General features: G+C 31.9%; 1 long non-coding RNA gene across 1 annotated transcript; it reads left to right on the forward strand.

Annotated features, from left to right (window-relative positions):
• The first annotated feature begins 6,380 nt into the window (after window positions 1–6,380).
• Window positions 6,381–7,616, forward strand: LOC145098901 (uncharacterized). The gene is made up of 2 exons (XR_013704590.1): window positions 6,381–6,872; window positions 7,153–7,616. It is a non-coding gene; the product is annotated as an uncharacterized LOC145098901 (long non-coding RNA).
• The last annotated feature ends 6,354 nt before the right edge of the window (window positions 7,617–13,970 follow it).

The raw sequence follows: 13,970 nt of genomic DNA on the forward strand, positions 1-13,970 counted from the left end.
CCAAGAACACCTTGGGGTGTAAACTCCTAGATCTAATGATTTAGCCATATAAATCATGTTATAAGCATCTAATAAGCATTCTAATCACTACTAGAAAGAGTTACTCACGTTTTGGTATAAAAACCCGAAGATCCGTGAGAGAGAAAATGGCTTTTCTCCAGTTGGAAATGTGAATAATGAATAAATTTGGTTCAGAAAACTATTTATAGTCCTGAAATATTTTGGCAGAAAATATATTTATTCCAGAAATGATCTCTAATATAATAGAGTGTTGGAATAATAGTGTTGCACAAAACCTTAGTGCACCTACTCTCCTGATATTTCCTGAAGTGTAAACCTTGAATTACTCAAACTTATGTGAAAAAGTCTGAAAATTAACAGTGACATTATAACTTCTATTGAAGTGATATAGATTGTACATAATGGAAATTTCGAGTTGTCACACGTAATCTAGTTGCAGTATATCTGAAGGTAAGTGAATGACGATTCACTAATTTCCACCATGAAAAACGAAAAAGAAATTTAAGTTTTAAATCTATGAAAACTCCTAGATCCTTTGAGATTCATTGAAAATTTCAATGGCATGTTTAAATCTCGATATGCCCCTCTTGTTTGTGACTGGGATGTCGAGGATCACAAATAGGGTGTGAATAACCATGCAAAATTACATGGTGCCCACACATGTTACAGTCACCTATTTGATGTGCCGGTAAACCACACACGCTCCACCGAACTATGACAAACATTGAGTCACCCTTTGCTACCTTTGCTTAGAACCATTTAGTGTGTCGGTAAACCACACACGCTCCACTAACGTCTTCGCAAGGGCACAAAGTGTAATTTCATGGAATTGCATTAATTCACTTTTGCCTAAGTAACTAAGATTGGGAATTTGAAAAACATTTAGTTACTTTTGTACTTCATTATACTTATGATGGAAGGTTTCGTCCTATCCTACCCGTTCGGCTAACGACCCTCCACTAGTCAAGAGTGTGGTGGGTAAGAGTGGATACCCATTCAATCGCCATTTTATAGGCAATTTCCTTAAACACCCCTTATAGACCAGCTTCGTGAATGAGGCCTACTAATGGTAAGACTGACTTTTACTCATACATATATATAATGTTAGACTTTTAATGTTATATATAGTATAGATGTATTTTACACTTTTAAAATACTAGGTGGTCAAATTTAACAATTATACTTTTAATTCAATTAAATTATAAACCTAAACTTTTATGGATTTATTAAACCTCCTTTAATTATACATCTTAATTAATTAATAAAACCATAAGGATGTGATTTCAACTTTTCAAAACAATATTAGGGTTTTAGAATTTAACATTCCTAAATTAAACATCAACTTTTAAATTCTAAAACTTGAGGGAAAGTTTTGAAACGTTTCAAAACATTAGGGTTTAGAATTTAAATATACACCAAAATTAAACTATTAATTCAAAATTTAAATTCCAAAACTTAAGGGCAAGTTTTGAAACCTTTTCAAAACATTAGAGTTTCAACTATTTAAATTTTAGATCAACAAAACTTTTGAGTTCAAATTTAAACTATAAAGCCAAAAGGGGGAAATATGAAACTTTTCATAACAACAAGGATCAAATATCAAATAATCTTAATTAACATTTAATCACATAATTATCCATATTTGATTTATTTAATGATTTCTTGCAAAACAATTCACCAATTTAATCAAAATAATTAATCAATTATCACATAAGGAAACAAATATTTTAGTAATTGATAAATATCTTCAATTAGGTCAAGAATATACTCATATATATATATATATATATATATATATATATATATATATATATATATATATATATATCAAAAAATAGGATTTATATTGATCTAATTATGATAAAGGCAACTATCTCAAAGATAAACAGCAAGAAATCCCGAAAATAGCTCCATCTGACGCTCGAACTCGCCGAGTACCCCCATGGACTCGCCGAGTAGGGGCAACTCGTCGAGTCCACAGTGGGACTCGCCGAGTCCATGATGCAGAACCACAAAAAACGAATTTTTTCAACATAGAAGGCATCAATACAATAGAAACCAATCTAGGCTCTGATACCACTGATGGGTTTTAGCTATAAGAACATCCTATGTGATCATACAAACCCTAATGCTTGGATCTAGGTTTCTCTATTGTACATGCAAGTTATCCAAGACTATAAACCCTATATCTAGCATATGATAATCAATATAACATATAATTAGGGTTTGGATCATACCTTGATTGTTATATAGCAATAACAATCCCAATTCCTCCTTGTATTGACTTTAGAAAGCTTATAGTCACAAATGTCACTCCTCTAATGTTTCACAAACACCAAGAGAAAGAGGATGAAGAGGAGAGAGGATGGAGGCTGCCCAAAAACGTGTGAAACCCTAGAAGGATGCTTAGCCACATTTTTGGGTGATAAGGGATCTATATATATAGGAGGCTATTAGGGTTATCTAACAAGGAAACCCTAATTTGGATGCTTAAGCCATAAGCAACCCATGGATTCCTTTCCTTAAGGGCTTGGACGATTCCTTATGGGTTTCTCCATAGAATTCGTCCACTCCTCAATATATAGCAATCCATAGCCCAAATTGCAATTATCTTATAATTACAATTTCAGTCCCTTAAGTTTAATTAATCTCTTTTAGTCACAAAACTAATTACCAATTAATTATTGACTAATATTAATTAACCAATATGATTTCTCCTTTAATATATTATTCTCATAATATATTAATAAATCATATTTAATCCTTTCTCTCCATAATTCATCCTATCAAGTTGCTTTGGTGAAGGCAACCCAAAAGGACCATGCACCATCGGGTCAAGTACATACCAAAATAGTTATGGACTTAGACACTAACCCAACATCCATAACCTCAATAAGGACCAAATAGGAGACTCAAAGGTCCTGGAGTAACTTCTACTCACAAGATCCACCTCATAGGGACCAAAACCATAACAATGTAACACTTAGCTAGATCTACATGAAGAAGGTGTCAAGGTTGAGAGTGTATACCTCCAAAAGATAAATCTAGGTGCACAAAGCTTGGATCCAAAAGCTCCAAGTCAAATAGTGACTCTTCAAAAGGTTCCTTATTCCTCCTCTAGAACCAAAACACACCAAAAATCACTTTGAAGCTCTACAATCACTCAAATGGGGGCTAAGAGTCGTTTTCTATGGTATAGAGGGGTGGAGGGTGAATATCTTGGGGTTAGGTTATGAGTTAAGGAGCTTAAATAGTGTCCAAGACCCAAAAATGGGGTTCTGATCTGACTGAAGTACGCCCACCGTAATTCTTGTAAACCTAGCATACTCCGAAGAACCTTCGCGACCATTCTGGTCAGTACGCTCAGCGTACTCCAAGGTACGCCCCTCGTACTGTTACGCACCGTGTACTCGGCTAACCTTGAAAACCATGAAACTTCAATAGGCCATAACTTCTTCGTTATAAATCTGATTCCTACGATCCTTATATCCACGGGAAGGTAAAGAGAAGCCCTACACTTCTATCAACCCATAACTTTCTTAAAACCTTCCGAACAAAAATCTATTTTTCACAAAAGCCTGAACTAACACTTTACCGAAATGCCCCTAGGATCCAAAATACGAACCGAACACCTGGATCACTTCTAATACATAACCCGCACCAAAATGGGCCTAGATCTTACCTTTTCAAAAGCCCCAATCCTTATGATGACCAATCTCCGAGCCACATCCATAGACTAAAATTCGATTCGGAACAGGATGTTACAATATATATATATATATATATATATATATATATATATATATATATAATATTAGTCATTTCTTGAATTATAATAAGTATATGATGGAAAGCGTCTTGTACAAACCAATTTTGCATAAACAATTCATTAATACTTGCTAAGAGTTCGAATGCTTGAATTAAGGGTAGTAATTGAGAAATACAATTTGGAGCAAAATAACGTTTTTAAAACCTTAAGTTAATGTGCATAAATTAATTTATATAACTTAAACTAGGCACTGATATTAATTAATTTATATCAATAGTATAAATAGACAATATAAATATATGATGAAACTTATAACATTGAAAAAACATTTAAAACACAGTTCATTCATATATTTTGCATCAAGTATTTTATATCCTAAACCAAATTATTTAATGTCAAAATTGAAAAATAAAATATTCAGAGTCAAAAATAGAAAATAAATTTGTGATGGAGGTAGTATATAATAATTGTATTCCACATTTTGGTAATGAAGCCAATGATAAAATAAATATGAACAATTCTCAATATTAGTATCATTGATAAATTTTTATTATATAATTTATTAAAAATAATATATTTTTATGACATATCGTTCTAAAAGGCTCAACAATGTGTGTCATGGCGCAAGACGTGACTACGTTGTCTTGAAAACTTGCATGACGATGATGTTATACAATCAAGTTAAGGCACAAGTTTTTTTCAAGGCACATTCTTTTCTTTTTTGAGATCCTACACATCACCATTTAGTTTTTGTTAACTTTATGTTATTTGGGATGATATAATTTTTCTAAAAACTTGATATATTTTATTTAAATATTTAATTATGTGATTTCACTTTTATACGACTAATAAGTTATCGATTGAAGTCACACATTGAAAATCGTCATGACTCGTAAAACTTGAGGTTTGACATTGTTATGATAAGTGTATACAATCAATGAAAAACAATAGAATAATACAAAAGAAATTTAACTATATATAGTATAGAAGAATCAATTTAGAGAAAACATAGCTGAATGATGGTTACACACAAAATAACAATCTTGAAATTTATAGAAGATTGAGGCCTGTAAGCACTGTCCTAAGACAAAAATTTTCAGGGTATGGATATGTCTTGAGGATACAACAATCAATTCAATGAGTGTTCTTGAATCTATCAAAAATTGCTATGCTCCTTTATTGTTCCAAAAAAACAATTTATAAGAAGAACATGTAATTGAAAACCAATTTGACTGTCTAATCACTAAATCCAACCCAATCCTTATGGCTAGGATAAAGCTTTATAAAAGACCGTGTGTTTCTTCTTTCTTCTAATGTGGGATAAGTTTCACAAATGTAATTTACACACCTATAAAATATTTAGTAAATATATATAATAATAAAAGTATAAAATATATATTTAGGGGCGGCTTAACCATTTTAGAGGCTCTAAGCGGACCAAAAATATGTGGCCGTATAGCATTTACTACACTTTATGCTATAAATCCTCCTCATTTATTCCGGCTTAGGACTGGAAATAATAAACTAAAAAGTTTATAATTGGCGGAGTTAATTTTTTTTTATTATGTATATGATTTTTGTGAATATATTTAAGACATAAAGTTGATTTTTCTAGCTTTTTTAGATCCAAATTCTCTAATGAAAATTTCATAATCAATTTCTTTTACTAAATATTTTTGAATTGAAAAAATAGCTAATCCTTTTTTATGATTATTGATAATTTAATAAAAAATAACTATTACCAAGACAATAAAAAGGTAAATTGAAACTAAATAGTAATGGATTACAGATTAGATTGAAAATACCTGCTTTAGCTGTTTGGCAAAGTGATTTCTTAACAACAACATTGACCTTGAGGGCTTGACTCCTTAAAAAAAATGAAATGGAAATATATAATTGCAAAACTGAAAATTCGTTCTAACCAAAATCCATCCTTCCAATATCCAAACTCTAAACCTGATTGGTTGATTCCAAAATCAAAATTCACACATTAAAGATTAAAAAAATTAAACCCTATTAAGTATTAACCCTAATAGATAGTCTAATCAAGAAAGAAGAATCATCAATGGAGTTTGATTTTTAAATTGATAGAAAATCAGAGAGGATGAACAATATCGTTTGATTTTTGAATCGACATTCAAACTTGTGACTTTAGATACGGATGAGAATCGATCTTTTGAACAATCAAGAATCAAGAATTAATTATGTTGCATCTATATATCATTGATCAAACATAAACTATTTTTATTAAGAGTTATTATGAGAAGGTAATTAAGGAGTAAATAAAATATAAATAGCAATTAAATAAAAAAAGTATAAAGTTTCATAATAATCAAATAAAAATTAAACTCGTCAAGTAACACATGCTCTACATCGACTTTAATTCCGATTATAATCCCTAACTTTTTGTAAGGCTTGACTTAAGATTTTTTTTTTTTTTTGTAAGACTTGACTTAAGATATTTTGTGAACTAAAGAAAATGTTTAGTGGGTATGTTGGAAACGAGGATGAATACCATATGCATGGTTCTGATCAACATTAATTCAGCATTTATTGAGCATTTATTGAGATGGAGAGTAGGCATGAAATAACTCAACCACTCCATGTGACTTGTCGTTTCTTCATTAAACCTCCTCCGTCCCCTATTTAACTTTAGATGTTTAAATTGCGAGTTCGTTTTCGTAGCCTCTTGTGTGTTCATTAATAGTGATGAGGGCAAGTTGGATCTTTAGCTTTTTCGTTGGCTTCTTTCTCATCTTCTCATCCATGCTTCTAAACCTCATAATTTTCCTACATCGATCAAATCTATCAACCACATGGACCAACAAAGAATCTTCTCTCCCTTCAATGGGATAAGCAATATTGGCTCAAGGACCGAAAGGATTGGGGTCATCCTTGAAGAACACAACTTTTCTTGTGGCTTCTTCTGGAAAGGAAGCTGTAAATCTTACCTCTTTGACATTCTTCTCAATCAATATGATCTGGTGGTTTTTTGATCAGCCAACCGAGACAATCCGGTCAATCCGGTCAGGGAAGAGTGTCTGAAGTTGCCCATGCAAAGCAACTCTATTCAAGTACCAAGGTTCGAATTCTTCAAGTAGGGATTGCAATTTTCCTTCTGAGCTTTTTACAATGACACAAGTTGATGAAAATTTAATTCATCCTAATACTTTAAATGTCCATAATGTAAGATCAACTCCTTCCTCCAGAAATAGAGTTGCAACAGTTGTCGGTACCACAATTGGAAGTTTTTTGCTTCTTATTGGGGCCATAGGTTTTACTATGTTCACTATCCAAAAGGAAAAAATGAATAGTGAAATGAAAAAGTGAATACTTAGACTAAGAGGATTTTGTGCTTGCAGATCACTAGACCAATGGAAGATTATTCTTGATATGCCAAAGGTTTAGCATATCTCCATGAAGATTGTAGACAAAATATCATCCACCTCGATATTAAAACACAAAACATACTCCTAGACGAGGATTTCAATGCAAAATTATCTGATTTTGGGTTGTTTAAGTTTGTGGATAGAGATCAAAGCCAAGTGATAACTACAATGAGAGGAACCCTGGCTATCTGGCTCCAGAATGGTTGGGCTCAATTATCAACGAAAAAGGTGGAAACTTGATGTCGAATATTACATTGTTGTTTAAATATTTTGTAATCATCTGAAATTTATCTCAATATGGTACTTGAAATACGTGCTTTTAAGCTTGATTTTAAGCTCGTTACACTCATTTACTAGCACTAAACTGAAGCAAACATGGAAATATTGATATTTTTTTGTTAATATATTAGAATTTTATAATATTATATTTTTTTTTATAGATGATATGGTAATTTATATTGTTCCCGAAAGAGAGGAATCAAGATACAAGATCCATGACTAATTATTCTTTTTCAGCCAGTTAGATAGACAACGTGATACTCTGGTGTTATATTTTTGTCTAGGATATGTTTTAAGGTTTAATAACAAGGTGAAGGATTATTTCCCTACAATTTCAAGCAAATCTCTTAAACCTTTGGCTATATTAAGAACAATTTTCTTTCTGTATTCTCCTTCATGTATATGTTGTCGATCCCCATGGTAGATCCACCGTTCTAATGATTTCTAAGCACAAAATGTCAATCATGAATTTACATATGAATCAACTCTCATCCTTGCAAATAACTCAGAAGCTAGTTTTGTGGAATTAACCAATTAAAGAACTGAAATAGAGTTGATGTAAGCTACAATTGACATTTCCCAATGGCGTTCGTGGACAAAACAAACAAATTCAAAGACGAATTGGATATTCTAGGTTAGCTGACAAGAGGAATTGAGAGAGTCCTATAGAAGGGGGGGACTAAATTATAAAAATACTATCGATTACACAAGAGTACACCATATTCATCCCAAAGCAAATATAAAACCTGCAATAAATTGACCAGAAATAAGAAAGAAAAGAGAGAAGAGAAAGAGAATGCAGTGGAGTTCTCCAGCATAGATAAAAAACCATGCAACTGATAAATTTTCACTTTCTGATTATCCTTATTCATGAAAGTCGATTCATGGATGCCTTATTGCCTTTTGATCAACCGAGCTTGAAAATTATCTAAAGATGAGGTTACTTCGAACACAGGTTAGGTTCGGGTCACACTATATCCGACGGGTCGGGTGATAATGTGGTACAAATGTGAACAGTGTTCTTGGTAAAGTTTTGTTTAATGTTTTAAAAAGCGGTTTAAACCGGCCGGTCGGGACCGAAATTAAAAAGAAAAAAAAAAACAGTTCAACTATCACCAGTTTTATGTTTATTTCTCTGAACCAGAATAAACCAATCGTTTTTTACAAAATTACGGTTGAACCAGTTAAATTAAATAAAAACATAAGAAATGAATCATTTTCATAACAAACTTTAGTTTTTTTTGTATAGATTTCTTTGAATAAAAATATATGATAAATGTTATAAAGTTTTTTAATGCTTTTGTATTAATCTAAAACTATATTCAGTTTCTATATTAAATTTTATTTTATTTTTGATATGTATATGGATTGATGTAGTTATTATGGTCATGTGTTTTTATTTAGATTGATATTCAACTTCTATTTATATATATTTTTAATATTTCAACTTATGGATGTTTACATGTGTGTAGGAAAATAAGAAAAAAATATGAAAATTTTACAACCCGGTTGAACCGACGGTCAATCCTATTAAACCGGTTGAACTGGAAACCGATCATCATACTGACTCAACTAAAAAACTTGTTAAAAAGTTGGTTTTGTTTGATTTGACGTTGGCTAACAGTTTATGAAATACAGTAGGTTTGCTTCAAGACCCCATGGAAATATAAATATTGGACAAATGCCCGTGAATATATATATATATATATATATATATATATATATATATATATATATATATATATATATATATATATATATATATTAAATCTAAAAGTTTCGAGATTAGATTTTAACATTTCCTTTCTAAAACTATTTTTAAATTGTTCCAAGTATGTTGGCCCATGTGGTTGATAGATTTGTCGACATGTATAAAAGTTCCGGTTACTTGTTTATCCAAGAAATTATAGCATATTATTATTGATTTGTCTATTGTAACTTTTTTTTTAATCTGTTCCATTTACAAAATTGTATTGTGAAAGTTCTATATTGAAAGAAAATTTATCATTATGTACTGGTAGACTTGGTTTCATAAAGAGTGTAAGGTATTAAATTGGTAATATCTTTGCCCAAAAACAAACAAATGAGGAATAGAAAACAAAGGATTTTATTTTTATAAATCTCTATTTAAACTAGCTGTAGGGTTTCAAAGCACTTCATGGATGATGGCAATGGGCCCCTTTGATGAATTCTAGGTTAAAAGCCCAAGACTTGTCTTTTCCCTATAAATTTCACAATTAGGGTTAAGAGTTAGGCAAAATGTAGCCGCCACGTTGTGAGGTTTCTTGTAGAGTTAGATTCTTATTTCTTAAGTGTAATTTGTTCCTCACAATTCAATAAATCAAGTGATCATTCGACATAATCTTCATATTTGTGTTTGTTCTTATTTTCCGCATCTTGTTCATCAAATCTCAATTAGGGTTCTTGATTTGATGATTTTCTATACAAGTTATTGAAGATTTTAGTGTTTTGGCGGTATGGAATCAAAAATTTTATTCAATCTACTGTTCATGGAGATTTATGTTGTTCATCTACTGTTCATCTTGTATTTTCTTTAATTTGCCTCGCTCTTCTGTTCATATTGAATCAGTTCATCGGTTTTATTACTTTGTTTTGACCTAATTGGATCTGTTCGTAAATTCTTTCAATCTGGCCCAATCTTTTGGTCAATTTACTGTTCCTGGTCCATATGCTTAATCACGATCAAGTTTTATTTGACCCTAATATTCATCTATGTCTCCGTTTCCGTTTGCGTTTTTGTTCTGTGCTTAAATTCAATCATTCGTGATTATCAATTTCAACATCCGTGTCGTGATTATCGACCCATGAATCGATTCCTTTAGATTTCAAGTTTTTTTTAATCGATTGGTGTTCATGAGTTTCTGGGTACGTTGATGAACCATTGAAGGAAGTTCGCTATTTTGATTGAAAAACACGTTCGATCTGGAAATGACTTGTGTTAATTAATTTGGTGATTTTCACGGAACTCAAATCACCAATCAGAGATTAGCTTGTGATCAGAACATATGGTTTTTGCAATTAGAATACAGATCTCGGAGTCGGTACCAATTTCTCAGAATTTGGTTTCAAAATTGTGATGTTGGATGGCGTCAATCGGAACGAGATGGAATGATAATGCAAAATCTTTGGTTCCAGTGAACTCACTGAGAACGAATGTTATCGGATTTGAGAGTTTATCGGAATGAAATCGTAACAGGTGCGAACGTTAGTCAAAATCAAAAAGTCAAAATTGAGTTTTTGAGTTTGTTTCACCTGCGAACGTTCATTGACTATGATTCGTTGCGAACCTGTAATTGGATTCGGTTTTATTGAAGATTCGCATTGGGTTATGATGGATTGATTCGGAGCGAAAGTCAAGGAATCGGAGTTGCCTTGTTTCACACTGTGGTTCGCATCTAGAACAGATTTGCACAATTGGACACAGATTCGGAGTCCCAGTAGGCACGCACGAATGGCTTAATCGGTGTTATTGGTTGATCGTGATTGGACTTGAGGTTTCGTTTGACGTCGCCATTACAGTGATTCTTTTAATTGTCCGTCTAAATGGGGAAGAACACTACCGAGTTACATTTTTAGTCCCTACAACTTCCACGATTTGACACTTTTGATCCCTGTTACTTTCGCAGCTTGGCGGTTATGGATTATTTCCAGAATTTGTTACAAATGAAGGGGAATATGATGCAAATTTATTATTTTAATCCCCTAACTTTCAACAAAGTGACAGTTTCAGCCCGTTTTTCGAAAAGTTTGCAAATTTGAGGGCCGGTGAACAGTTTTGAATTCGTTAACGCACATATCTTTTTCGTGAACAGAAAAATAAAGATTCCATCAAGTCTTGGCGGTTCGGAAAGTCTATTATCGTGATAACGTCAAATTTTCATGATTTTTTCGGATTTTATACTTCATTGTGTATACCTTTTTGTCGCGGGGGAGCTTAGTAAATTTTTATCCATTCAAGATCATTCTCATGACCATTTGAAGGCTTTATAATCATGTTTTTGATTATAAATCGGGGGAGAATTTGGTATGGCCATTCGAAATTGGATTTGTGACTTTTCAAAGTTGAAGATTTTTGATAAAGCTTATGGTAGAATTATGAAGGTAGCTTTTACAGCGGAAGTTCTTCATCGAGCTCTGCTAAAGCTTTTACAGAGAAGTATCCTTTACAGCGGAAGTTTTTTATCGAGCTCTGCTAAGGACTTGTTATATCTCCGACTTCTTGTATTTTCTCGATCAAGTGGCGTTACGAATCTTAAAGTTTGGGTTGTTACATGATATTTTTTTATGGGTTATATCATTAGCTTATTTGAAGATCATTGTGACTTGGAGGGGGAGCTCTTCAAAGACAAGAAGTGATTCGGTCTTTTTATTCTGAAATGGGTTTTTATGGCGGGTTTGGTTTTCATGAAGATTCTTTGGGATTACATTCGAAAATGAAGTTTAAAGACATTACTTCAGTGCTTGATTTATATATATCCTAGAGCCCATGTTTGAAGACTATTGAAGAATCAAGATTCGTGGATTGCTTCATATATTCCTCGTTGCAGATCTTTTGATTTGCTAGATGCTTGTTTTGGAAGTTAAAGCATTGTCATCCATTCCATACTTTAAGGGGGAGATTGTAGGGTTTCAAAGCACTCCATGGATGATGGCAATGGGCCCCTTTGATGAATTCTAGGTTAAAAGCCCAAGACTTGTCTTTTCCCTATAAATAGTCATGTATTATTCACAATTAGGGTTAAGAGTTAGGCAAAATGTAGCCGCCACGTTGTGAGGTTTCTTATAGAGTTAGATTCTTATTTCTTAAGTGTAATTTGTTCCTCACAATTCAATAAATCGAGTGATCATTCGACATAATCTTCATATTTGTGTTTGTTCTTATTTTCCGCATCTTGTTCATAAAATCTCAATTAGGGTTTTATTCCTAACAAGTGGTATCAGAGCGGGTCTTTGAAGATCTATGGATTTTTGAAGTATCGGTTCTTGATTTGATGATTTTCTATACAAGTTATTGAAGATTTTAGTGTTTTGGCGGTATGGAATCAAAAATTTTATTCGATCTACTGTTCAAAAACAAAGGATTTTATTTTTATAAATCTCTATTTAAACTAGCTGTAGGGTTTCAAAGCATTCCATGGATGATGGCAATGGGCCCCTTTGATGAATTCTAGGTTAAAAGCCCAAGACTTGTCTTTTCCCTATAAATAGTCATGTATTATTCACAATTAGGGTTAAGAGTTAGGCAAAATGTAGCCGCCACGTTGTGAGGTTTCTTGTAGAGTTAGATTCTTATTTCTTAAGTGTAATTTGTTCCTCACAATTCAATAAATCGAGTGATCATTCGACATAATCTTCATATTTGTGTTTGTTCTTATTTTCCGCATCTTGTTCATCAAATCTCAATTAGGGTTTTATTCCTAACACTAGCAAATACATGTTCTTATTTATACTAATGGAAGCAGTAACCTAAACCAATACAAGAATAGCAATAATGTTATATATATATATATATATATATATATATATATATATATATATATATATATATAGCCGTTTACCCGCGCCAAGCGACGGGTGTGAATAGTTTTTTCAGAAATTAGTTTCTAGAGACTATTAATTCATTTGCAAATAATTTCTTTCAAATATTTAAAATTAGGATAATTCCAATGGTTTGTTTCGAAAAAAGAATAACTTTTAAAGAAAAAGAAATGAGTTTGGGAGCAGATTTCTTCGGGGAGTTTTGGCCGGATAATATTCAATGCTAAACATAATTAAGTTCTTGATAGGTTATTAGCTTTATAGTTTTTCTATGTCATGTAGATACAGTTAATGTTGATTAAAATAGCGGACTACATACACTTTTTTCTAAGACATGTTTACATTACATTGACAATTCATCTGCTTTCAAAATTAATATTATACTTTATATTTAGAATAAAATGATGGGATAGTAAATTTCGTTTATTTGGGATATTACACTTAACATTTTTTTACGATTCATCATGTGTGTTGAAATATGTTTTTAATGTATAAATAGGTTGTAGGCAAGGCGCTCACATTACATGCCCTTTCTACCCATTGGTTGTCTATTAGTAAAACATTTGATCTAAAATAACACCAATATGCTGATTAAAAAACTCGAACATTTCTGTTTCTTCAAAACTTGAAATTTATTGATATTCAGCCCTTAATGACAATGGACTTGATCATAAGCAGCACCGATTATGTTGTCATTCAAGTTATAAATTTTTTGGTCTTCATTCTTTATATATAAAAATAATATATATTTTTTTAATGCTCAAACAAATAAAGTTGTCTAAACAAAGCAATTTCATCAATATTTCAATTACGAAAAAAATGTTCGTTCTATGTAATTAAATTGAAATGGAGAATGAGAAATTAATTGTCTAAAACAACATGGAAGTTTAACTTCACCAAAATTAGTAATTCATTAACCGGTTTGTGTTTCTTATTTGTTAATCCTTATAACA

The sequence above is a fragment of the Lactuca serriola genome, chromosome 1, assembly GCF_051521515.1.
Source record: "Lactuca serriola cultivar US96UC23 chromosome 1, Lser_US96UC23_V15, whole genome shotgun sequence".
NCBI lineage: Eukaryota > Viridiplantae > Streptophyta > Magnoliopsida > Asterales > Asteraceae > Lactuca > Lactuca serriola.